Here is a 26,899-nt window from a genome sequence, read left to right on the forward strand (position 1 = left end):
GAACTTTTAGAGGACACTGATGTTAGTGAATCCGGATTACAAGATGTTAGCACTCATACTTCGTGCTCGTCTCCTCGCTACTGTCAGAGATGCCAATCACGCCGACCAAACATGTCTATGAGATAGCAGTAACATAGACACGGCGTTAAACTTTTTTAGAGATGTGGTGGCGCTCATGTCGGCATGTCGTTTATAGGGCGCCCCCGTGGTGGTCGACCTAGACTACCAGTTCGACGGAGTTGAGCACGGTTTTTTACAGGACGTCTTAGAGAAGATTGGCTGGTGTTGTTCTCCTTATCGTCAGTTGAGCCCCTTCCACGGTCCTGGTCAATAGATACTGTTGCCATCATTCACTACTGAACGCTCGATGACACTAAGCTGCCCTCTGTCAGCCTTTCTCCTTGAGGTCGTCCTGAACCCTTCACTTTATGCTCAACGTCAGCGTTTGGAGGGCATTCATCTCTGCAATGTCGTTTTAAGTGCTGTGCCTATGTGGGCGATGTAACGTTGACGCTTCAGCCTTATGGTGAGTTGGCTGGCAGTACTGTCATCCCGCGGAAGTCTCACTGCATGGACTTGGGCAGATCATAGGTACAGCAGTGCCCGTTTGGGACTGGCCTGCCGTGTCAACGTGCAGCGCACATCAGTGCCTACGTATCGCAGACTACTTAACACGATCTGCATGCAACTTCGCCTCAATACCTTTCGAACGCTTGACTTGATCATACAGGTATATTTTGTGAACATCTACCTCGACCCAAAACTTAGTCAGTACATACACGATGTCCCGTTGCCCGCTACCGCGGCAGCCAAGTTCCAGTGATTTCGTCAGGGTTCTGGGTTCTGAGACACTGATATTGCTCATGCATGCAGGTGGCCTTGGAATGATACACGCACACAATAGTGCGCACACTCTCATTCTGCGGATGATAAATAGCCTACGTGCTTCGGATAAGGACATCTTTACAAGCACTGATTGAGGAGGTGGTGTCTCAGTCCCTTGGCCCACAGATTCCTGTTGGGCGTATCGCGTCGCCACTGCGTCACATTCGCACTTACAATCTCGTAACGACCACGCGGTCGCCTAGAACCAGGAACTTCTACCGCTGTTTTTAACAGATATTGCGTGATAATGTGACTGAACGCCGACATCCGGCGGTCGGCTGGAAGAGAGTCCGCATTAACACACACTTGCCTATCTATCCCACCGCAGTGAGGGCGCTGTGGTATGTGATAGACACTGAAAAATTGCACGCTAACCAACGTTTGTACACTATACATCTCGTCGAGGACCCTCTCTGTCCCACATGCACCGCTGTGGACACCAACCTGCACCGTTTCGTTTGTGGTGCGACTGCCGACTGTTGGTTCCTCCATGCCGCATGTTGGCACTGTGGATGCGACGGACGCCTCGGTCTGTAGAGGGCTCCGAACTAATTCGTTCTGACGTCACTTACTTCCCTGAAGGTCGACATAATGCCACCATGTAGATATAGTGTTTTGATGCTTTTTTAGTGAAGGCGTTGCAGGGTTGTTAGATTTTTACCAATACTTGACGAGCAACTAGATGGTTTTACTACGTAAGGCGTCGCACGGTTCGCTGTTTGCGAGTTACTTTGGGTCATCGTTTACGCATCCTCCAGAGCATTGACGAAACCGGTTGTTAGAAGAGATAGAAGGTGTAGCGCAGGATGGATTGACGTGAGACATCAACGTCAAGTATAGAGTGTTTAACCCTCAATGAGCGCTTGGGCACTGCGTACACCCCTCCTTTTTTGACAAAATGATCAGAGGCGCGCTTCATTTTTTTCGGGGCCGGAGTTTGAAGTAGTGGTAAAAATACGTTTTATTAAGCTTTTAGGGTAAGCGGTAACTTTAGGCACTGTTTTTCTTTGTAGGTTATGCACAATTTGGGCGTAGGATAGGCGACAAGGACCAATGGCCACGTCTTTGACTAGTAACGAATACGTTCTCAGCACTGCTTAAATCCTGAATAAAAATCATCTGCAATTGCGACCGAAGACTTCCGGAATAAGAAGCCACCTTCCTTCTGCCAACGGCCTTGTCAAAGAGGATGGAGCATCGGACAGAGATACAGGGAACTCTCTTACCCTTGCCGTGGGAAGCTGCATCTAAAAGGTAGAGGAATCAACAAGACCAACGGGATGAGGCTGTAGAAGGCAATACAACCCACTACATAACGTTTATCCACAGGACATGTGACCTTTAGGTAAAAAAGTGTGAAGATGATCTCTCTATTGGCAGAATATTCCGGACTAATCCCCATTCCGACATCCGTTAGGGGGCTGCCAAGGAGGAGGTGACTACGACAACAAGACTGAATAACAAACAAAGGGATAGCGTTCTTTAAGTCACGGCTGTGGATGTCAGTTGCTTGAACGGGGTAGAGAAGTTGTAAAATCTTAAACGAGAGTATTAAGACTCAGTCTAGATACAGTGGGGTCAGCGAATTGAAATGGAAAGAAGACAAGGATTTCTGGTCGTACGAGTATAGCGGTGTATTAACAGCAGCAGAAATTGTCATAGGATTTGCCATGAAAAGGAACGCAGGGCAGAGAATGAGTTACTATGAATAGTTCAGTGATAGGGTGTTTCTCATCAGAATCAACAGCAAACCAAGATCGACAACAACGATTTAGATATAAATGCCGACGTCATAAGCAGAAGAAAGAGAAAGTATGTGCGGATACAGAACAGGTCATTTAGTACATAAAGGAAGATGATAATCTTATAGTCGTAAGGGATTGGAATGCAGTTGCAGTTCAAGGAGTAGAAGAAAGCGTTACGAGTAAATATGGGTTTAGTAGTAGGAATGACAGAGCACAGAAATCTGCAATAAGTTTCAGCTAGTGGTATCGAATGCTCTCTTCAAGAATGACAAGAGGAGGAGGTGTACCTGGAAAAGGCCGGGAGATATGGTAAGATTTCAGTTAAACTACATCAAGGTCAGGAAGAGATTTCGAAATTAAATATTGAACTGGAGCAAATAAAGCCTCAGATCACAATTTAGTAATGATGAAGATTACACTGAAGTTAAAGAGAGTAGTGTGGAAGAATAAATGTGCAAAGAAGTGGGACATGGAGTTGATGAGGAATTAAGAGATACTATTGAAGTTCTCTGACGTTATACATAGATACTGAAATCATGAATAACTCAACAGACAGTTCATTTGAAAAGGAATGGACAACACTAAAAAAGGCAATGACGGAAGTTGGGGGAAAAAAACATAGCTACAAGAAAAGTAAATGCGAAGAACCCGTCTGTAACAGAATAAATACTTCAGTTGGTCAACGAAAGAAGGAAGTGCAAAAATGTACAGTGAAATTCTGAAATATAGAAATACAAGTCGTGAGGAATGAAATAGATAGGAAGTGCAGGGAGGCTAAGGCGAAATTGCTGCCTGAAAAAGTGAAGGAATTGAAAAGGAAATAATTGTCTGAAGGACTGAATCCGCGTATAGAACAGTTAAAAGAAACTTCGGAAATATTAAAAGCAAGAGCGGTAACATTAAGAGGGGTATGGTAATTCCACTGTTAAATGCTGAGAAAAGAAAAGATAGGTGGAAAGAGTGCATTAAAGGACTCTTTGAGGGATAGACCTTTATGGTGAGGTGATAGAAGAAGGAACAGGAGTCAACAGGGAAGAGGTAGGGGATCCAGTATTAGAAACAGAATTTGGAAGACCTTTGGACGACTTATGATGAAATGAGGCAGAAGGGATAGACAACATTCCACCAGAATTTTTAAAATCGTTGGAGGAAGTTGCACGAGACGAATATTCACACTTGTGTGTACAATGCGTGACACTGGCGACTTACCATCAGACTTCCGGAAAAAGATCATTCACACAATTCCGAAGGTAGCAAGAGCCGAAAAGTGCCACAAGTATCGGACAATCAACTTAACAGCTCATGCATCCAAGTTGCTGCAAGAATTATATACAGAAGAATAGAGAAGGAAACAGAGGATCTGTTAGACGACAATTTGCTTGACTTCGGAAATGTAAAGGCACCAGAATGGTAATGCTGACGTTGCGGTTGATAATGGAACTAAGAAAGAAGAAAAATGGGGCTACGTTCACAGGATTTGTCGATCTGGAAAAAGCATTCGACAACGTTAAATGGTGCAAGATCTTCAAAATTCTGAGAAAGAGGTAAGTTTTAGGGAATAACAGGTAAAATAAAACATCTTTATGAAATAAGAGGGAATAATAAGATTGGAACGCCAAGAACGAATTGCTGGGATTAAGAAGGTTGTGAGACAGAGATGTATTCTGTCGACCCTACTGTTTAGTATATTAACTGAAGAAGCGACGACGAAGAAAGTTTCAGGAGTATGATTAAAATTCGAAGAGAAATTATACCAATGGTAAGATTCGCAGATGAAATTGCTCTCCTCAGTAAAGTGAAGAAGAAATACAGGATGTGTTGAATGAAAGGAACATTTTAATGAGTATAGGATATGGACTAATAGTAAATCAAGACAGACGAAAGAAATGGGAAGTAGCAGAAATGCGAACAGCAAAAACTTAACATCAGAATTGGACGTCACGAAATAGAATAAGTTAAGGAATTGTCTTACGCAGGATGCAAAATAACCTATGATGGACGGAGAAAGGAGCACATAAAAAGCCGACTAGCACTGGCAAAAAGGGCCTACCTGGCCAGAGAAGTAGAAACGTAGCCTTTAATTTAAGGAATAAATTCCTGGGAAGGTATGTTTTGGAGCGCAGCATTGTAAGGTAGTGAAACATGGACTGTGGGAAAACAGAATAGAAGTGAATCGAAACGTCTGAGATGTGGTGCTACAGAAGAATCTTGAAAATAAGGTGAACTGATGACGTGAGGAAAAACGAAGTTCGTCGTAGAATCGGCGAGGAAAAAAAAAATGGGAGACACTGACAAGAAGAACGGTCAGGGTGACTGGTTATCGATTAAGTCATCAGGGTATAATCTCGATGGTACTAGAGGGAGCTGTAGGGGGCTCAAAAGTATAGAGGGAGACAGAGATTAGAATAAATAGAGAAAATAATTGAGGTCGCAGGTTGTAACTGCTACAGTGAAATTAAAAGTTTCGCACAGGAGGAGAATTCGTGGCGGACGGCATCAAACCAGTCAGAAGACTGATTACTCCAAAAAAGAAAAGAAATACTTATATTTACATTAAAAGTGAAGACATTTTTCCGCTGGGATAGGCGATAAACTGGAGGAACACACTCATTTAGTTTGCCAGAACAGTACTGACAATACCACTACTACCAGGTACGGCCATTTGTTTATCTTTATCGTTCTGCGATTGGTTTCATACCTGAGGTCATCATCTAGTACAACTTTTACAATTTGTCGTAGTGCATATCACATGTCTAACGCTTTAAAATGTAATCCATAACTATTTGTCAATGTATGCATACGTGGCTCCGACTTATGCCATGACATCTTGAAACGTTACTTCAGAAGATAGCAGAAAAGGTGTTGCAAATGAGAAAAGTGTTATTGTCAATAACTGATACTTTGCGCCCGTTGATGTGTACGTAATATAGGATGATTCTTTCAGAGAAGACGACAGGAACCAACCACTATCGATAATGCAATTTATATACGTAAATAGAGCCGTAACCCGTTTCGAACCGACAGGTTTATTCTCATACGGCTGTTGATGCACAGTTGCTGAAGCTTACGTAAGTTTTTCGCACTTTATTCCATCTTGTGGTGAAATACACGAGGGATGGTGGTGCCCTACGGTAAAAAATTACGTTATAAATGACGTTAGAGTTGACCCACTTTGACGTAACTATATCTACTAATGACAGAACACAATGTAAGCAATTGTTTAAGGCTGAGCAGTTGTCATATATCATCAGTCTTCTGACTGGTTTGATGCCCCCTCGCCACGAAATCCTCTCCTGTGCCAACATCTTCATCTCAGAGTGGTATCATAGTAACACTTTCAACCAACGACCTCAATTATTTGCTGGATGTATTCCAATCTCTGCCTACCTCTACAGTTTTTGCCCTCTACAGCTCCCTCTAGTACCATGGAAGTAATTCCCTGATGTCTTAACAGATATCCTATCATCCTGCCCCTCCTTTTGGTCAGTGTTTTCCACATATTCCTTTCCTCTCAGATTCTGCGCGGAACTTCCTCGATCCTTACCTTGTCAGTCCACCTGACTTTCAACGTTCATCTGTTGCACCAGATCTCAGATGCTTCGATTCTCCTTTGTTCGGTTTTCCTACAGTCCATGTTCCACTACCATGCAATGCTGTGCTCCAACCCTACATTCTAAGAAATTTCTTTCTCAGATTAAGGCCGATGTTTGCTACTAGTAGATATCTCTTGGCCAGGATTGCCCTTTTTGTCAGTTCTTGTCAGTTTTTGATGTCCTCCTTGCTCCGACCATCATTAGTTATTTTGATGCCTAGGCAGTAGAATTCCTTAACCTCAGCTTCGTTGCGATCATCAGTGCTAATCTTAAATTTATCGCTGTCCTCTACTTCTCATTACTTTCGTCTTCCTTCGATTTACTCACAGTCCACATTCTGTACTCTTTTGACTGCTCATTCCATTCATCAGATCACGTAATTCTTCCTCACTTTAACTAAGGATGGCAATGTCATCAGTGAATCGTATCATTCATATCCTTTCACCTCGAATTTTAACTCCATTTCTGAACCTTTCTTTTATTTCTATCATTGCTTATTCAATATATACATTGTACAGCAGGGGCGAAACTACATCCCTGGCTTACACCCTTTATTAATCCCAGTACCTAGTTTGGTCTTCCACCCTTAGTATTCCCTCTTGGCTCTTGTACATATTGTGTACTGTCCCTAAGTCCATACAGATTAACCATTATTTTTCTCAGGATTTCGAAGATCTTGCAGCATTTGACATTGTTGGACGCGTTATATTTTACTTGCATCGAAAATCCCGTGTAAATTTGTTGGAATGTTGCTGGCCTGTATTCACGAAATACCGTAGGATATGTGCAGCACGTATATGATTTTGATGTATCCACGATATGTACGGCACCATACACTCATCAAAAGTTTTTGCCACATGGAAAATGTAGACAAAGATGGAGATATCACAAAAAAGACAGTGCCAAGGAAATTTTCTCTCAGAGATATTACAATGTGTACATTCATTTGACAGTAGAAAATTTACAAAGATTAAACGTTAGAGTGTATGCATTTAACATTTAATGTGCATTAATTACAAATAAACTCAGCATATGTAGCAACCAGTTTGCTAGGAAATTTTACATAAAGTATGTTACATAGATAACGTGGTATACATAGGGAACAAAACAAGTGGTGAGAAAGAGATAACAGTATGCCCAAAGAGACGAATGCGCTCCTCAGGAAAGTTAGACTTTCAGTTCAACATCAGATTAATGGGGTTTTACCGCACGTTAAATAGCAATATGTTAGAAAGTGACATCGATGCAAAGAAGCCCACCACTAACTAGGCCCTGCATACGGCTTTTGAACACCCACACAAGTATAAAACTGCTGCCTTTAGTTACTTCTTTTGAGGATTAAATAGTGTTTCACTGAAGTCTGAGGCATACGATACGGAACTGGATGTGATTAGACGCCTTGCCGGATGGAATGGCTGTTCTATAAATATGGTACATAAACTGAATAAGAGAATACGAATGAAAGTGGCCAAAGCACGCAACGCCACTCTCTGACGGAATAGTATTACAAGGTTCCCTAGGAACTCATATGATGGTTATGTACATATGACGACTGAAAGAAAACTGTTCACAGTTAATACTCCTTTGGCATGTTTTTTACCAAGAGGTTAATAGGTTAATAAATCGTGAGACACATACGAAGGATGCACTTTCTAACTCTGGTGCATATCGTTTTGATTGTGATGCAGAATAGGTGTGTAAAAGCAGATAGATTAGTCAAACGGGAAGGAACTCTCGTACTAGGACTAAAGAACATAAAGGTATTGCTAATTCCACCTGAGCTTTGACCATGCATTTCACTGATAAACAACACGGCTTACATTAGGTTGGCGATAATTTGGTAATCTTGCACACTGTATACAGAGATATTGCGCTGGATGTACTTCAAGCGATCGAAATTCTAAAAAAGTCGTGGAAGTGTTAACGCACGAAAGGATTTCTACCACAGAAATACACTCCTGGAAATGGAAAAAAGAACACATTGACACCGGTGTGTCAGACCCACCATACTTGCTCCGGACACTGCGATAGGGCTGTACAAGCAATGATCACACGCACGGCACAGCGGACACACCAGGAACCGCGGTGTTGGCCGTCGAATGGCGCTAGCTGCGCAGCATTTGTGCACCGCCGCTGTCAGTGTCAGCCAGTTTGCCGTGGCATACGGAGCTCCATCGCAGTCTTTAACACTGGTAGCATGCCGCGACAGCGTGGACGTGAACCGTATGTGCAGTTGACGGACTTTGAGCGAGGGCGTATAGTGGGCATGCGGGAGGCCGGGTGGACGTACCGCCGAATTGCTCAACACGTGGGGCGTGAGGTCTCCACAGTACATCGATGTTGTCGCCAGTGGTCGGCGGAAGGTGCACGTGCCCGTCGACCTGGGACCGGACCGCAGCGATACACGGATGCACGCCAAGACCGTAGGATCCTACGTAGTGCCGTAGGGGACCGCACCGCCACTTCCCAGCAAATTAGGGACACTGTTGCTCCTGGGGTATCGGCGAGGACCATTCGCAACCGTCTCCATGAAGCTGGGCTACGGTCCCGCACACCGTTTGGCCGGCTTCCGCTCACGCCCCAACATCGTGCAGCCCGCCTCCAGTGGTGTCGCGACAGGCGTGAATGGAGGGACGAATGGAGACGTGTCGTCTTCAGCGATGAGAGTCGCTTCTGCCTTGGTGCCAATGATGGTCGTATGCGTGTTTGGCGCCGTGCAGGTGAGCGCCACAATCAGGACTGCATACGACCGAGGCACACAGGGCCAACACCCAGCATCATGGCGTGGGGAGCGATCTCCTACACTGGCCGTACACCACTGGTGATCGTCGAGGGGACACTGAATAGTGCACGGTACATCCAAACCGTCATCGAACCCATCGTTCTACCATTCCTAGACTGGCAAGGGAACTTGCTGTTCCAACAGGACAATGCGCGTCCGCATGTGTCCCGTGCCACCCAATGTGCTCTAGAAGGTGTAAGTCAACTACCCTGGCCAGCAAGATCTCCGGATCTGTCCCCCATTGAGCATGTTTGGGACTGGATGAAGCGTCGTCTCACGCGGTCTGCACGTCCAGCACGAACGCTGGTCCAACTGAGGCGCCAGGTGTAAATGGCATGGCAAGCCGTTCCACAGGACTACATCCAGCATCTCTACGATCGTCTCCATGGGAGAATAGCAGCCTGCATTGCTGCGAAAGGTGGATATACACTGTACTAGTGCCGACATTGTGCATGCTCTGTTGCCTGTGTCTATGTGCCTGTGGTTCTGTCAGTGTGATCATGTGATGTATCTGACCCCAGGAATGTGTCAATAAAGTTTCCCCTTCCTGGGACAATGAATTCACGGTGTTCTTATTTCAATTTCCAGGAGTGTATTTTAGCCAATAACCGCATACCTTCAGGCTATAGTATAAGTAAAGTCTTTTAAATGTTTTGTCTGTTTGTAGCACTATCTCTTTTAACTATAATCTTATTAGCCTGTTTATTTTTTCCTCATAAAGTGGTTAATGTGGTGGTTATACACCGTAGTGTTTCATATCGAGATGTAGATGTTCTCTTCCCTTTTAATGTTCTAAGTATCCATACTCTTTCATTTGGTTTTCCCGCTCGCGGTACAAACCTTCCATCTACCATAGCTGCACGCAACAAATGTGTCTGCTAAACGTGTGCCAGCGCACCCCCGCAGGGCTCTCTCCTCGCTTGTTTACGGCTTTCCAGTCAGAGCTGCCGGACGAACAAGATGGCGGTTACCGCCGCTTTTTTATGTAAGCGTCTTTCACATTTTGTGCGTTCCGTTTCCCCTTTTTAATATTTCTTGGGTGTTTCGTGCTTCTGTTGGTACAGGTTTTATAATGGGCTCTTTCGTTTTGGTAACTACTTAGGTTCCCTGTTTTATGAACTGGGACGCTGAATTCCTGTTCCAGAGATGAAACAGAGTGGAAGACAACCTTGATTCGTCTGTGCTTTTCGTTGCTGTTGCATTTTACATTTTGAACTGAGCTTATTATAGCGTGTTGTTTCCATCATTACAGTGTACGCCAGAAAATTAGATTATATTATTCCGAAACCTATCGTAGGCAGTAAAATAGTATAGGTCCAAGAGTCATTGCGTTTTCTTCATACTCTAAAAAGGAATGGGATAATGGACAAACTGTTGCAAAGAATATAAAGATTGAAATTGAAAAAAATCTTTCTTTGTAGGTCTCCTGGCTGATGACAACAGATGTTTCGGAGCCCACTTAAATGTTCCTCTTCTACGGTACGTATTGAGTGGGAACGTATTTGAGCGTTTTCGGGGATTCCTTACGCCAGAAAATCAAACTGCATGTGGCATATTAAAATATATTTTGGAATAATAGAACATAATCCTTCAAGGAAATGGAGAAAAACTGGTAGCTCAGCCATTTGAAGATGCAAATGTCATCAAAAGCTAACAGTCAGGAGTCAAAAAGAAATAAAAGCAGTTTATAATACTGCACATTTCATTCACTTTTACATACAACAATTTATTTTAATAATGACAAATGCAGCAAGTATTACACGAAGCGCAAAAATACTTTTCTCTAATATTCTGGTTATTTCAGTTTTATTCTCTAAATCACTACAACATTTGTCCATTCTCAAGAAGCTTGTGGCCGGCGGCATTTTACTTCTATTTTCTGCCAGATGGAACTTCAACATACGGATCACAAATAGAGGTCATTACAAGTAGCAACCTAAAAGTAGAATTACTGAAATTGTATGAACATTTTAAGTTCAGTAGATTATTTATGGCATTCGAGAAAAGTGATATGAGCTGTATACACTGTACACGGGACATTTTTCAAATAGTAATCTTTCATGGTCGATATGTTACGCCACATAGGTTCTGAATAAAAGCAATGCGATCTTTGGTTGACAGTAGCGTTGTCATTGCAGTAGCATTCAGTGTGAAGTAAGTGGGTGAGTCATACAGAGGATGTCGAAAATTGGAAATATGATTTGGTAATTATTAACTTGTGTACATTGGGGCCCGCAGTGCAAAATATGTCTTTTAACGACATGATTATTATGAATATCAGCTAATGATCAGAAAAGTTATAATACATTCATTAGATGTTTTTACCTTACACGTAATATCGTTGCTGCCATGTCCTTCCTGTTGGTAGAATTATTGGCTTTTCCTTAGATGTATGCTGGAGACATATATCTGACTTTAGTCTGTTTTTATGTATGGTATTTTCCTCTTGACAGGTTGAATGACAGTGGATGAGCGATATTACATGTTTACATTGTTACAAATTCGGCAAGCGTGAAAATTTCTACGTAGTATTATTCCTGCACTGCTTGCATGTGCTTCATTTATGATATCTTTGAAATAAGAAAGTTTTAGTGGAATTTTTCTTTTTTGGTTTGGATTAATTAGTTTGGTTATCGAAACTCGATTAAGCAAAATAACTATGCAGGTGGCTTTAGCTCAGAAGTTGTAGAATTACTGCTCCTTTATCACTCTACTAATTTATTTCATGGCAGAATAAGATATTTTCTTTTCTAAGTCGTTAGCGGTCAAGATGATGGCAGTTGTTAAGGTATCAGAGTTTTATCACAATTTTTTAATTATAGTCTCTTCTGCATCATTTAGTAAATACAAAATCATCCAACAGCTCCTCACAAAAATTTGGGTTTCAAAATTAGGTGTCGCCGCATTGCTGTATGCAGAGCCCAGTGACTGAAGCACGCTCTGCTTCGAATAGTTGCATATCCCTGCACTGAACTTGCTCAATGCCTTTCTTTTCTTTAGCTGGTTTGCTGCTGTGTTGTATTTCAATGTTCATCACTTTCGAATAATACCGACTTTCTGTTATCACGCGTAAGTAATGAAAATTTCTTAGGCCCAGTGTAACGTTACAGTCAAGACAATAAGATAATTCATAGTTCGGCGCTGCACTTGAAAATTATGGGGCTGTTTATGGGACGGGGGGGGGGGGGGGGGGGGATGGACTAGGCCCTAGTAAGGGTTGAACACCGTTTGTGATCAAAATATTTATTGAACAATGTATGCTTAAATAAGCAATCAAACTAATTAAGAATAATTTACTTGCAAGCTTTCAATAATTAATTAAAAAACACGTTAAGAGCAGCAGCGACAAGCCTCCAAAGTGATGAAGTTTCATAAATCTGCACACACCCGAACATGTGCTACAGTGTTTACTTTGCATTCAACTAAAACTTTAATACATTGTCATACTGACCCACATTGTACTGTTAAAAACACAGGTAAACAAAAATGTTGTGTATGGTTATGAAAACATGTATGTTCAGAGACAACAAATGAGCTTTGCATTTCACTATCACAGTTATTGAAGCAAATATTTCAACAAGCCAAATCACAGAGGCAAATAAATTTGTGCAATTCCTTTAGAATTTATCACTTGCCAGTAAGCTTGAATTCCTAAAAGATACCATAAAATTATTAGGACAAAGAATTTTCTTTCAAATCAAGCTTGAGCGACAGAAGAACGATGCAAAAATTAAATAGTGTCTAGAACAAGAATAATTTGAGTCACAAACAATTTATGAATCGACCTTACAGTACTTTTTAACAGCCTGTTTACTGATTTACGGTAACTGCGTGGTATTACAAAATGTTCCACGAACACTACTGAGCAAAGAAATGAAACCTTACTAAAACAATGACCTTAAAATTTACATTCAGTTCCCAAAAATACACATACACACATTTCCAAAAATATATAACTTAAAAAGAAAGACAAGAAAGGTACTCTGTTGCGTCAAGCAATATTTTTTGGCCTACTCGACTGCTACTGATATGAGACAGTGCAACCTGCGACTTCGGAATCCAACCGGCTGCACCCGGGTAATTACTCAGCGTGAAGCAGATATAGACACCTCCCAGAAAATCGAGACAGTTCCGTGCATTCCGCTACTAACTGCTAATCATTATCTGCCAAGGAAAATGATTCTCAAATTCAACAAATAATCAAATCACAAATGACCTTTATCCCCTCAAATCATGGATCTGAGCACAATATTGCTACAGGCGTAACTCTTAACTCACGAGGTGTGGCCTCACAGACCGCGCCAGAATTTTCGAAGTCGCGTTCAGTTATGATGGAACGTTTTTATACACCACCTACCCTCCTTTAATCACCAACCCTACAAGTTATTACTGTCATTTGCGTTATCGCCTTATTTGATTGATGCTGACATGTGCTGTTGACATGTGATGGGGTCTCCTTGACCGCACCAGAATTTTCGAAGTCGCGTTCAGCTATGATGGAACGTTTTTATACACCACCTACCCTCCTTTAATCACCAACCCTACAAGTTATTACTGTCATTTGCGTTATCGCCTTATTTGATTACCGAGCGAGGTGGCGCAGTGGTTAGACACTGGACTCGCATTCGGAAGGACGACGGTTCAATCCCGCGTCCGCCCATCCTGATTTAGGTTTCCCGTGATTTCCCTAAATCACTCCAGGCAAATTCCGGGATGGTTCCTCTGAAAGGGCACGGCCGACTTCCTTCCCCATCCTTCCCTAATCCGATGAGACCGATGACCACGCTGTCTAGTCCCTTCCCCAAAACCAACCAACCAACCAACCTTATTTGATTGATGCTGACATGTGCTGTTGACATGTGATGGGGTCTCCTTGACCGCACCTCGTGAACTGAGCACATGTTTTCGTCAGCTCAGTACAAACAGTGTCAGCAGGAATTTGAAAATTTTCCACATTCTATGTTCGATGAAATTTTAATCAGTGGGTGCAGAACGATGTCAGTGTGTAGTGTAATAAATATGTAATGTACTGAATCGACTGTGAGAAAGCTAAGTGGCAAAGACGTTATCTGAGAGACTCTATGATAATTATATCGTTGACTCGGAATATTGCTCTCTCTGTGGTTTACTCGTAACTAAGGGTAACTAGAGTTTTCTGTTCGCTTATTTTGATGTTATGTGGAGAATTGTACAAGAGACACAATAAACCGTTATTATTTCATGAGAACAAAGGTGAGCGTCACGACCTTTATTAGTATTTTTGGAAGTATTGAAATAGCAGAATTGTTTCAGATTGAATGCGACGTGTACGGGAAGAGACGTGGACAACAGCACTCGAACCTGCAATCTCATGTATGAATAGTTGCTAAAAATATCCAGCCGTCTCTTCCAAGACTCTTCATACGCGCAAAAAATAGTAATTCTTTTAACAGCACTATCAGAGACAATTTTATCACGTCATTACGACCTTTTACTGCGAACATAATACATCGACAACAGACGAACAAAAAATAGACAAACACATAAAAGAATCTACCACATTTGGCGACAGATGATCAGGACACCATACATGAGCACACACACACACGGTTGTCATAGCAACAATAATTTGTATGTGTATTGTAATTAATATTGTATGATGTTAATTGTATTTTCTTTTTCATGTAAACATTTTTGACTAACGGGACAACAAAGTTATAACAAAGGAGGTAAATAGCGGAGATATGCCAGTCTATATCGCAGTTATGTCCAAGGAGTAAGTGTAGGTTGTCATGCTCCATTCCGCTGACTCGTCTGTGGGTAGCAGCAGAGAGTTAAGTGAAGATAGGCACATACTTCCTTAGTAGATTAGCGGCAGTTTGTGTTACAAATTGTGTGTCAGTTCAGTACGACTATTTGTCACAAAACGGTCATCTCCATAACCATTAGAACGTCATTAGCTACTGAGTAAACAGTATATGTTACACACGTTTTAACGGATCATTTAGTGTTAATTACTGTGTGATTATATGGTTAAGACACGATCTCAGACCAAGATGGCTCAATCGGATGAAACTAGTGTGCCTCAAACTAATGTGCAAGAGGTAGTTGACCCTATGACAGTTTTACTGAAACGAATAGAGGAAATGTCTCGAGAAATTCGAGAAAGTCAAGCTGAGTCTCATAACGAACTACAGTCTGCTCTGCAAAAACAAATAGCAGAATCACAGTCGATATTTAAATCAGAGATTAATATAATGAAAACAGCTTTACAAATGCAGATTGTAAATACGCAAGAGGAACTTAAAACTAAAATAGAACAAGTTTCTCTTACGCAGACAGCTTTAATAACAGAGTTTGAAATTTTTCAGGAAGTACACAGGCACCTACCAGAAGCGGTTAACAATCTTCAGTTAGAATTTGATAAAGCGTCACAATAGCAAGAGCAGCTATCGGCCACAGTTACAGAACTGTCACAGGAATTACATTACGTTACAATAGGGCAAGCTAACGTGGTTAAGCAACAGCTTACACATGAGATGGAACAGTTTTCCGATGTCTTTAATCAGTGGCTCGGTGAGCGTGACTCGCAATTAGTGGACGCTGTTGAGCAGAAAGTTCAGCCTGCAGTCACCGAAGCTATAAATGACAGAGATTCTCAGAACAAAGAATTATCAAACGACTTATGGAAAATTAGGAAACAATTCGATGAAGTATTGACAGACACAGAGCTTGCACACCAAGAATTTTCCAAAGGTCTGCTAGAGGTGCGTAAACAAATTGACGATACATGTCAGTCTGACCAAGATTATCAGTCAGTAGGTTCCGAAAACATCTACACAAACGAGAGAGTTAATCCATCTAGCATCCAACAAAATGCTGGTGTACATGAACATCGACATACTGACAATTCCCCATATAGTAGTGGCATGCAGGATCGTGTACCAGATTATGCAACACTTCATGTGGAGGAAAAACTTATGAAATATAGACAATTTCCAACTTTCAATCTAAAAAAGAAAACTATTCATCCCATCATGTTCGTAAAATCGTTTAAAGGAGTTTTATCCAGGATTTGGACAGAAGGACAGAAAATTAGTTATGTAAGTGAACATATGGTAGGAGATGGAGCTATGTGGAGTAGTGAGCCAATAGACACTTATCTTATGTACTCAGATTTTGAGCAGGATTTTATCGACAAATATTGGTCTCCTGCAATACAGGAAAGGATAAGAAAGCAAGTATATAACCCAGAAACATATAATTCAAGACTTGGAACACTCAGGAAATATTTTGAGCGATATCTCAACAAAACAAAATATTTGTGTGAACCAATTTCTTCCAAAGACTTGATTAGAGTATTAAAATCCAGATTGCCGATTGACATACAAACAAAATTGCTGCATGTCAACGACAATAACCTGGAAGAATTCTTGACATCAGTCGATGCAGTCGATATGCTATTAGAGGATATTAAACGTAGGTCCTACAATCCACATTAGATCAATGGTTTAAATGAAAGGAACTATAGCAATAGTAATCACAACAGCAGCAGGCAACAGAAATCAAATAGCGATAATGGGCAACAAGGACAGAGTTACAGATCAAAAAATAGTAATTCTCGTCAGGATAATGGTAACAACCAGGGTTACAAATACCATAACAACAGGAAATAAGGAAGAAGATATAATCCTGGATATCGTCAAAATCCCAGAACATCAGGTTGGAACCACTCACACAATAACAACGATACTCGACAGAATCTCAACAGTAACAGCAATAATTGGAGAGATTATTCCCCAATAATTACTGATGTTAGTAATGAACACAACTTGCCTAACAATGGACAGGAAAACTAAAATCGACCAACTTTAGCCCCGAAAGGCTGGTCGGAACTTGTGAATGGGGTCGTGACAATGAAATAAAATGGATTAGATACAACCATGCTGATATCACGAAAGAATTGCTTGAAGGTGATAAAACTTGTAACTTTAAGCCACGAAGCATGTCACAAGCGGCTATAGAAGTTGATATTGAGGGTTTTAAATTCAAAGCAATATTAGATACAGGTGCAAGTGTAAATGCTATCTCCACGGCTCTCATGAAGAGGTTACAGGAACGGCAAATATACCGACCTTACCCGTGGCAAACTGCAAAATATTAGGTGCTGTAGGAGGACGCTCCAAGTCAGTGAAGCTACAGACAAGAATTAAAATGAATTTGGGTAATGGAGCGATTGATTGCACATTCCTAATTGTCCCAAATCTTGTTGTAGACTTAACTTAAGAACATGAATTACTGAGAGAGTTAAATGCAATTATTGATTTCGCCTCCAGTAATCTCATGTTGACTGTTGATGGTGTACCTCTGACAGTTAATTTAATTCAAAAGCAGTAATTGCATGAACGCTACTGCCGTAGGATCGAAATTAAGCTGATAAAGAGAAGTTTCAACAGGAAGATTTCTAACCCTCTAACCGAAAAATCAGAGTTAACTGTAGGAGAACAGATTGATGTTAAAGTAACTGAAGCAAATGCCCTGATATCTCAACAGAAGCATGAGTTGAAACAACTGTTAAGCAATTAAACCATGTTATTTGATAAGAAACCAGGTGTTATAAAAAATTATGTGTGCCATTTAAATATTAGGCCACACAAAACTTACTGTCACCAATATTACTCCATTCCATAGGCATTAAGATCTGCTACCGATCGGGAGATACAGCAAATGTTTAGCTGGACATCATTGAACCACCCAACAGTCATTATTGCCGTCCACTACATGTAGTACCAAAGTTAGGTGGTAGTGTACGTTTGGTTTTGGATGCTAGGGAGATTAACAAAATTATTCTTCCTGTGAGAACCTAACCTCCCAATATAGAAGGACTAATCCATAAGTTTCCTGGTGTCAAGTTTTTTCCTACAATTGATTTGCGATAATCATTTTGGTAGGTTGCATTAGACATGGAATCAAGGAAGTACACAGGATTCCTTTATGACGGCCGCAGTTATCAATTCAAGGTTTTACCATTTGGTTTAAACGTGAGTTCAGGTGCTTTTATTTCAGCGTTGGATACTGTCTTGGGACCTGAGCTGTGTGAATTGGTTACCCCGTTTGTGGATGATATGTTGATTGCTACAACCAACTGGGAGCAACATATTCTAATCCTTAGAAGAGTCTTAGAAAGTTTTAGATTATCAGGAGTAACTGCTAACTTGAAGAAATCCAAGTTTTCCTTGAATGAAATCAATTTCCTAGGACATCTAATTTCATCCTATGGGAATTTGCCAGCTCAAAAGAAAATTGACGCAATAGAAAACGCGCCATCACCATGCAACTGAACACAATTAAAGACATTTCTGGGATTAGCTTCATTTTACCGTCGTTTTATACCGACACAGGATCTTAATTCGGAAGCATTAACATTCTTACTTTGGAAGAATGTGTCATGGCAATGGACTCCAGATTGTGAAGAAGCATTCAACAGAATCAAAGTGGCACTTGTCAATGCAACCATACTACACCATCCGGACATGACATAGGATTTTGGACTAATGACAAATGCATTGTCATATGGTTTAGAAGCTTGCTTATTTCAAATTCAGATGGTTGACAATAAACCTATTTTTTGTGCCATATCTTTTGCAAGCCGGACACTCACTCACTGTGAACGAGCATACACAATCACAGAGCTTGAAGCCTTAGCAATTATATGGGCATTTAGAAAGTTCCACTATTACCTAGCTGGTGCTCATTCGAGAGTATACTGTGACCATCAGGCACTAAGTTTTCTAGACAACTGTAAACTCCTTCATCCAAGATTAGCAAGATCGATATTAATACTTCAAGAGTACCAGTTTGAAGTGATATATGTCAATGGGAAAGAGAATGTTATAGCTGATGCTCTTTCCAGACTACCAGAAGGATTAACTGAATCTGAAGAAATAGAAGATCAAACAACAGAATTCAAAATCTTATTAATGAAGGATGTTGAACACAGTTGAGGTTACATTAAGAAGTGGAAAGACATTACCCATTTACAACTAGAAGATCCTCGATGGACACAAATAATTCAGAAGATACAGGTAAATGACTCACCTAAACTGAAAGAGATGTATGAAATAAATGACAATGTCTTATTCCATAGAAGACATTCCCAATCGAACCAATGGTGTGTCTGCATTCCACACAATTGTGAAAGGAAATTAATATGGCATACACACATAGTGTGGTGACATTGTGGGTTAAGTAAGTGTACAGAGAAGATAGGTAGATACTGTTACATTCCTAACTTGAGAAAGGTTGTAGAAACTACCATAAGGAGTTGTCAGATTTGCCAAAAGGCAAAGTCTTTGAATCGTGGAGTAAGAGGACTGTTTCATTCGATTGTGGTTGAGGAACCTTTGAAGGTAGTAGGTGTTGATGTAATGGGACCCCACCATGAGCCTGAGGGAATGTTAAGTACATTGTCGGATTTTACGATTTATTCACCAAGTATGTAAAATTGTATCCGATCAAGACTTGTACTGCAAAGGCAATTATTAAGGAAATCATCACTGATTACATCCCAGGTGATGGGAAACACAACGTTTGATTATCTGATAGTGCATCAAATTTCACTGGATACAGATGGAAAAGATCCTTGAAGGAAAGCTGGATTTAACAACGATTAATTTCTAGATTTCATCCAGAAGCCAATCCAATTGAGAGGCTATTCCAAGAAATTAACAGATTTATAAGGACTTATTGTCACCATAAACAATCTATGTGGGTCAACTATTTAAAAAAAATTTGAAGAAGTTTACAATAATTTACCACACACTTCAACCAACTATACGCCCTCAGAATTGATGTTTAATAGAAAAGAAAATAATGAGTGGGTAAATTGTCTACCTAAATTATCAATCAATGAAGAATATAGGGAGGCAAAGATTCGTCAGTTACTATCAGTGATTAAAAGAAAAGCTCAACAGAGAATAATTTATCATGATGAAAGTTTAAAAAGGGCAAAGACATTTCAGACTGGGATGAAGGTGTTACTCAAGACACATCCCAAAGCATCATTGCTCAAGAAAAGGAATAAGAAGTGGTCAATAATTTTTTCTGGACTCTACAGAGTAATTTCAATGCTAAATCCAGGAGCCTATATTCTAGGACATCCAACGACTAAAAAGTAAAGGGCATGTACCCACATAAAGATTTAAAGCCATATTTCTCAAAAGACAGCTACAGTCAATGATCTAGGGTAATTGTGAAAAGCTTGATTTTAATTGGTATATTGTACTAGTGGTATTGTGTTATTTGATCTTGTATGTTAGTGTTAAGTGTTTTTAAGGTGATGTTTCTATAATTTAGTAGTTATGAATATAAGCGCTTTGCCATTGAACTTCATACACAGCACATAAAGGAGACTAAGTTAGGGTTGTGTCTATCTATCCTTAACCTAAACTGAATCGAGATGAATATTTATTTCACTCTCTTGGGGAAGAGTTAATCCTTTTGTGACTTGATGTATTAGGAAGACTTTTGCCCTTGTGATGAGTCAGTTGACATGAATATGTGGACATACACAATGTGTTATCAAAGGTACTCATGTTATTTAAGTTTTAATTTAATTGTATGTAATAGACCATCCGAAAATTGTGAATGTGGGACCAACTGTTTTCTACAGATATTCGGACGCAGTGTTTGATAAGGGTTGCTCTGCGGATTTGTATTCCTGTGCTATGACTTAAATGGAGACATTATTATGTGTGAAAAGTTTTTACAGTGGATGTCTTCAGTGTTTCAGAGGAGAACTGTATTTATGTGCAAAGTTTGAACAGGGTGTTCGTGGGAGAATGTGCTGCCACACAATGTGATGTGATCTGACGTGAACGTTCGTACAGTGTCATGAAATATGATCCAAACTCTATTCACACAAACTTGAGTGAACAGTCGTGTTGCAATAAACATCGCATTTCCTAAAGTGATAAGCTATACTTTCTTACGAGACCTATAATAGTGACATTTGAGAATTCTTGGTTTAATTTTGACTAACTTTGTTGAGTGTTGGTTTCACTCAACTGTGCGAACTGAATATTAACACTTACATTGTAGTCTGGGGAACTCATGAGAATAAACTCTGAATCCGAATCTCCCAAGATCACAGATTCGTCATGTGAGAAGGGATTTGATATGTAAATTCATGCAGGAGGTAGTTGACCCTATGAGAGTTTTACTGAAACGAATAGAGGAAATGTCTCGAGAAATTCGAGAAAGTCAAGCTGAGTCTCATAACGAACTACAGTCTGCTCTGCAAAAACAAATAGCAGAATCACAGTCGATATTTAAATCAGAGATTAATATAATGAAAACAGCTTTACAAATGCAGATTGTAAATACGCAAGAGGAACTTAAAACTAAAATAGAACAAGTTTCTCTTACGCAGACAGCTTTAATAACAGAGTTTGAAATTTTTCAGGAAGTACACAGGCACCTACCAGAAGCGGTTAACAATCTTCAGTTAGAATTTGATAAAGCGTCACAATAGCAAGAGCAGCTATCGGCCACAGTTACAGAACTGTCACAGGAATTACATTACGTTACAATAGGGCAAGCTAACGTGGTTAAGCAACAGCTTACACATGAGATGGAACAGTTTTCCGATGTCTTTAATCAGTGGCTCGGTGAGCGTGACTCGCAATTAGTGGACGCTGTTGAGCAGAAAGTTCAGTCTGCAGTCACCGAAGCTATAAATGACAGAGATTCTCAGAACAAAGAATTATCAAACGACTTATGGAAAATTAGGAAACAATTCGATGAAGTATTGACAGACACAGGTTGCACACCAAGAATTTTTCAAAGGTCTGCTAGAGGTGCGTAAACAAATTGAAGATATTCGTCAGTCTGACCAAGATTATCAGTCAGTAGGTTCCGAAAACATCTACACAAGCGAGAGAGTTAATCCATCTAGCATCCAACAAAATGCTGGTGTACATGAACATCGACATACTGACAATTCCCCATATAGTAGTGGCATGCAGGATCGTGTACCAGATTATGCAACACTTCATGTGGAGGAAAAACTTATGAAATATAGACAATTTCCAACTTTCAATCTAAAAAAGAAAACTATTCATCCCATCATGTTCGTAAAATCGTTTAAAGGAGTTTTATCCAGGATTTGGACAGAAGGACAGAAAATTAGTTATGTAAGTGAACATATGGTAGGAGATGGAGCTATGTGGAGTAGTGAGCCAATAGACACTTATCTTATGTACTCAGATTTTGAGCAGGATTTTATCGACAAATATTGGTCTCCTGCAATACAGGAAAGGATAAGAAAGCAAGTATATAACCCAGAAACATATAATTCAAGACTTGGAACACTCAGGAAATATTTTGAGCGATATCTCAACAAAACAAAATATTTGTGTGAACCAATTTCTTCCAAAGACTTGATTAGAGTATTAAATTCTTCCAGATTGCCGATTGACATACAAACAAAATTGCTGCATGTCAACGACAATAACCTGGAAGAATTCCTGACAGCAGTCGATGCAGTCGACATGCTATTAGAGGATATTAAACGTAGGTCCTACAATCCACATTAGGTCAATGGTTTAAATGAAAGGAACTATAGCAATAGTAACCACAACAACAGCAGGCAACAACCCTCAAATAGCAATAATGGGCAAGAAGGACAGAGCTACAGATCAAATAGTAATTCTCGTCAGAATAATGGTAACAACCAGGGTTACAAATACCATAACAACAGCAAATAGGGAAGAAGATATAATCCTGGATATTGTCAAAATCCCAGAACATCAGTTTGGAAACAGTCACACAATAACAACAATACTCCACACAATCACAACAATAAGAGCAATAACTGGAGAGATTATTCCCCAATAATTACTGATGTTAATGATGAACACAACTTATCTAACAATGGACAGCAATACTAAAATCGACCAACTTTAGCCCCGAAAGGCTGGTCGGAACTTGTGAATGGGTCGTGACAATAAAATAAAATTGATTAGATACAACCATGCTGATATCAGGGAAGAATTGCTTGAAGGTGATAAAACTTGTAACTGTAAGCCACGAAGCATGCCACAAGCGGCTATTGAAGTTAATACTGAGGGTTTTAAATTTACAGCAATATAAGATACAGGCGCAAGTGTAAATGCTATCTCCACGGCTCTCCAGCCGTCTCCCACAAGACTCTTCATATGCGCAAGAAACAGTAATTCTTTTAACGGCACTATCAGAGACAATTTTATCTCGTTGTTACGACCTTTTACTGCTAGCATAATACATCGACAACAGACAAACAAAAAATAGACAAACACATAAAAGAATCTACCACAAGTGACATAGAACAATAAGTAGACGAAGAAGACAAGGATTTTTAATAGCGCGTGATCAAAATTCTTTTAGTGAACAAGAGGACCATTCCGAGGAAGAATTTCAGGACAGCAATGATGATGACCTTCCTGTTTTTGCAATAAAATATTTAATGTATTAGTTAAAATTAAATTTGTTCTGAGTGATAGTAAAGAAAATATTGATCTCAGCACTGAACGTTAATTTTGCTTCCTTCCTTTTCCTGAGTTCAATTTTTATATCGAAGTTTTATGTGAAAATTTGCTTTCTACAGAGATACCATCATTTTTCAGAAAGTAAAATTCAATTTTCAAACAGTTAGTTTATGCGTACTCTTGAAAAAGCTTCATAGAAATATATGATTTTTGGGTGATACAAAAGTAAAATACTGCTGGCTTCGTTTAGTGCAATAAAATGAACAAGGATCATTTAAACAACATTAACATATTTGTAACCGTAAATGTTATACAACATAAATTAAATTTTCAAACTATGTAGAGCTTAAATCTTGGTTTAAAATGGGGGTCCCAGAGATCACACCTCTTAGTATACGTTACCGAAAGGTCACATAGTGAGTTACGGGTTAATTCCACACCTACTTATCAACAATCGGGCAGAAACCAAGCCATTGAATAATAACAGAAAAAAATCCAATCGTGACTTTATTAGTGCACCCACACACAAATCTCAACAAGGAAATAAGAAGTTTTGCCCGCCAGCCGCAATTCAGTCTCAAAACAACGCCAAAGGCGTAACGTTAGCGAGGGGACGTCACGCGGCACGGTAAAAATATTTGAATGGATGCACAGGACTAGCAGACGAGCTTCGATTCATTAGTACGAACCCTTTTCTCCCAGAACTAACAAATAAACTAGCAAGCATCAAAGCCACTCACAACAATAAATGAGGTAACTTAAACCAAAGTCCACAATCTGTCATATATAAGAAGGAAAAAACACATGGTGTCCTGTGATTCCTTAATTTCTCCAGGCGTATTTTATGACGAAAAATATCTCGGGTGAACAGCCTGGCATGAGTGTGCATAGGACACAGTATTTCTGCAATCGACCACGTTGCCATCATCAGGTGGGCTGATGTACTGACCGGTGGTGGGCCGGCGCCGTGTATATGTAGTACAATCTACAATCCCCCTCCCGCTCCTCCCTCAGGGGCTTCCAATGAGTTGGTGCGGTTCGCACCACGCGCGCGGTTCAGCTACAGCGTCCGAGAAGCACCGCACCGACTCATAGGAAGCGCCTGAGGGAGGAGCGGGAGGGGGATTGTCCTACATATACATGGCGCCGGCCCACAGCCGGTCACTACATCAGCGCACCTGATGATGGCAACGTGGTCGATTGCCGAGATATTGTGTCCTATGCACACTCATACCAGGCTGTTAACCTGAGATTTATTTCGTCACAGTATGTCTCAATTACAGAAAAAATGCAAATTTACGCTGGTGTATAATAAGCAGTTGATACAAACACGCCCAGGCCTCTTGGACTCGCACTGGACATATGCACGACCGGGGCTTAAGCAAGCAGGGAGATTGAGTCGGTGTTTTTATATAGCCGTGAAGGCGGCTAAGGCGCATAAGCAGACGGCGATGCACTGGGAAGGACAATAGAAAGGAACCTTTCGAGAACCTCACGCAGTCACCACATTCAATCAACAGAAGTAAGGCACCTGATGACAGTTCAAAGACTTCACACTTCCCTCTTAACCAAGGCCCTGTAACCACGGGCTTCCGCAGTGGGAACGGCTTCGACCGCCTCGTGTCCTCCGGAGCCGCAGATGAAATCTCATTCTCGGAACACGGCCCGAGGCGGGATACAGAAGTCCAGTCGTGCGACAGAGAAACCGCACTGCTCAGATCACATCATGCCGTGCCTGCTCTGTCGCCGCCTCCCTCGAGTTCACGCATCACACATTTGCTTACGTCAAAACGGCCCGCCCTGTGCTGGAGGCAAAGATGTCATGCGGAAGACGTACCGTGACATAACGACAAATTACGGCTCACACAGTTTAGGTGAAGATTGAGTTTCACTTCTTATGCAGATAATCTTAGTCTTATAGTGCACTATTACATTTGCGTGTACATACATTAACTATTGGAACTTTATTTAGTTAGTTCGCATAGGTCTATGTATTATCAGAGACGTATTTTGGTTATTTCTTCTTTGCAAATTCTATTTTTGATCTTATGTAGAATTTTTGTTCTGTTAGTTTTGTGTATTGAAACTGCAAGTCACGCATTGTGACGTCACGCATTATAGTACTGTTCACGACACTGTACGATACAGGATTTCACATGACAGCTTCTTCAGCATGCAGTTTTAGGTTTTCTGGTTATTTTGGTAAAAATTTATTCAGATACAATTTGAGACAGTTTCGACGACTCATGTTATCAGATAGCGTTTTCGTAATCACACCACTTTCATTGTTCAGAATTACAACACAGACATATAGGAACTTAAAGATAGGAAACCAGTTCAGTCCGCAACAGTTGAAATTCATCTTCAGAAATGTTACGACATGAAATGCAGATCAAACTATTGCAGAAGCAACAGGAATTTCAAAAAACTGAATGATGATAATTTCAAGTTTTGTCGACGGCTTTTTCATAAGATTATGCCTCACTTTGAAATAAGTTGCAACCACATGCATTCTCGAGAGTCAAGTATGCTTACTCTTAATGAATATATAACGATACTGGGAATTGGTATTTCAGAATTAAAAAACTGAAAATACTGTGAGAATGCTTCAAACACGATAGGATTGTGTGAAAGTATTGCTGTTGATGTAATGGACAGACGTTCTTCCACTAAACACTTAATATCTGCTAAATTTTTCGACAAGAAATGTTTCTCCAGTTTTAAGGATGAACATCGTTCTCAAATGTTAGTACTGACCGCTGAAGCGTATCCTGCTACTGACAAAGATAACTGAAACTGTACTAAAAGTACGAGGAAGGTGTGATTTTCATGAATATTGCAAATTAACGGAGCAGCTGAAATTTATCTTGGTATAAAATCTAGACTATTTTCTTAGTGAAATAACGAAACATAAAAGTGCTCTTGACAGTTCCCTTAACTACATTAAAGGCAGAACACTTCTTTTCAGCGCTAAAAAGAACAAAAATTTTCCGAAAAAGTGCGATGAATTCCGAAATACTCAATGCACTTGCACTGCTTTCAACGGAGAAAAATTTACTCAGATGCCATTCACAGATGAAGGCGAAAATCATTGAGCTTTTTGCTAACATTAAAACAGGAAGAGTGGATTTCCCTTTTAAATAAATGGAGCAAGCTTTAACTGTAACAATGAAGGTTAAATAAGTGAATAATATTTAACTTTGTTCTCTTAGGACTTTATCAATTTACAAATAAATTTTCTTCTTATAGGCGTCTGTTTCCTTTCACACGCTTTTAAAACAAAGGCTCAAAATTTTCTGCAGCAGTACACCCGCTGATTTCTACGAGCCGCCACTGGTAGTAATTATAAAGCAATTTTTATATTGTCTTCGTGCGTACTGTGGGAAAAAC

At 40.3% G+C, this 26,899-nt stretch overlaps 1 pseudogene; it reads left to right on the forward strand.

Annotated features, from left to right (window-relative positions):
- The first annotated feature begins 16,562 nt into the window (after positions 1–16,562).
- Positions 16,563–26,653, forward strand: LOC124613671 (annotated as a pseudogene).
- Positions 26,654–26,899: the final 246 nt, after the last annotated feature.

Source organism: Schistocerca americana, chromosome 4, assembly GCF_021461395.2.
Source record: "Schistocerca americana isolate TAMUIC-IGC-003095 chromosome 4, iqSchAmer2.1, whole genome shotgun sequence".
In the NCBI taxonomy this organism is placed as follows: domain Eukaryota; kingdom Metazoa; phylum Arthropoda; class Insecta; order Orthoptera; family Acrididae; genus Schistocerca; species Schistocerca americana.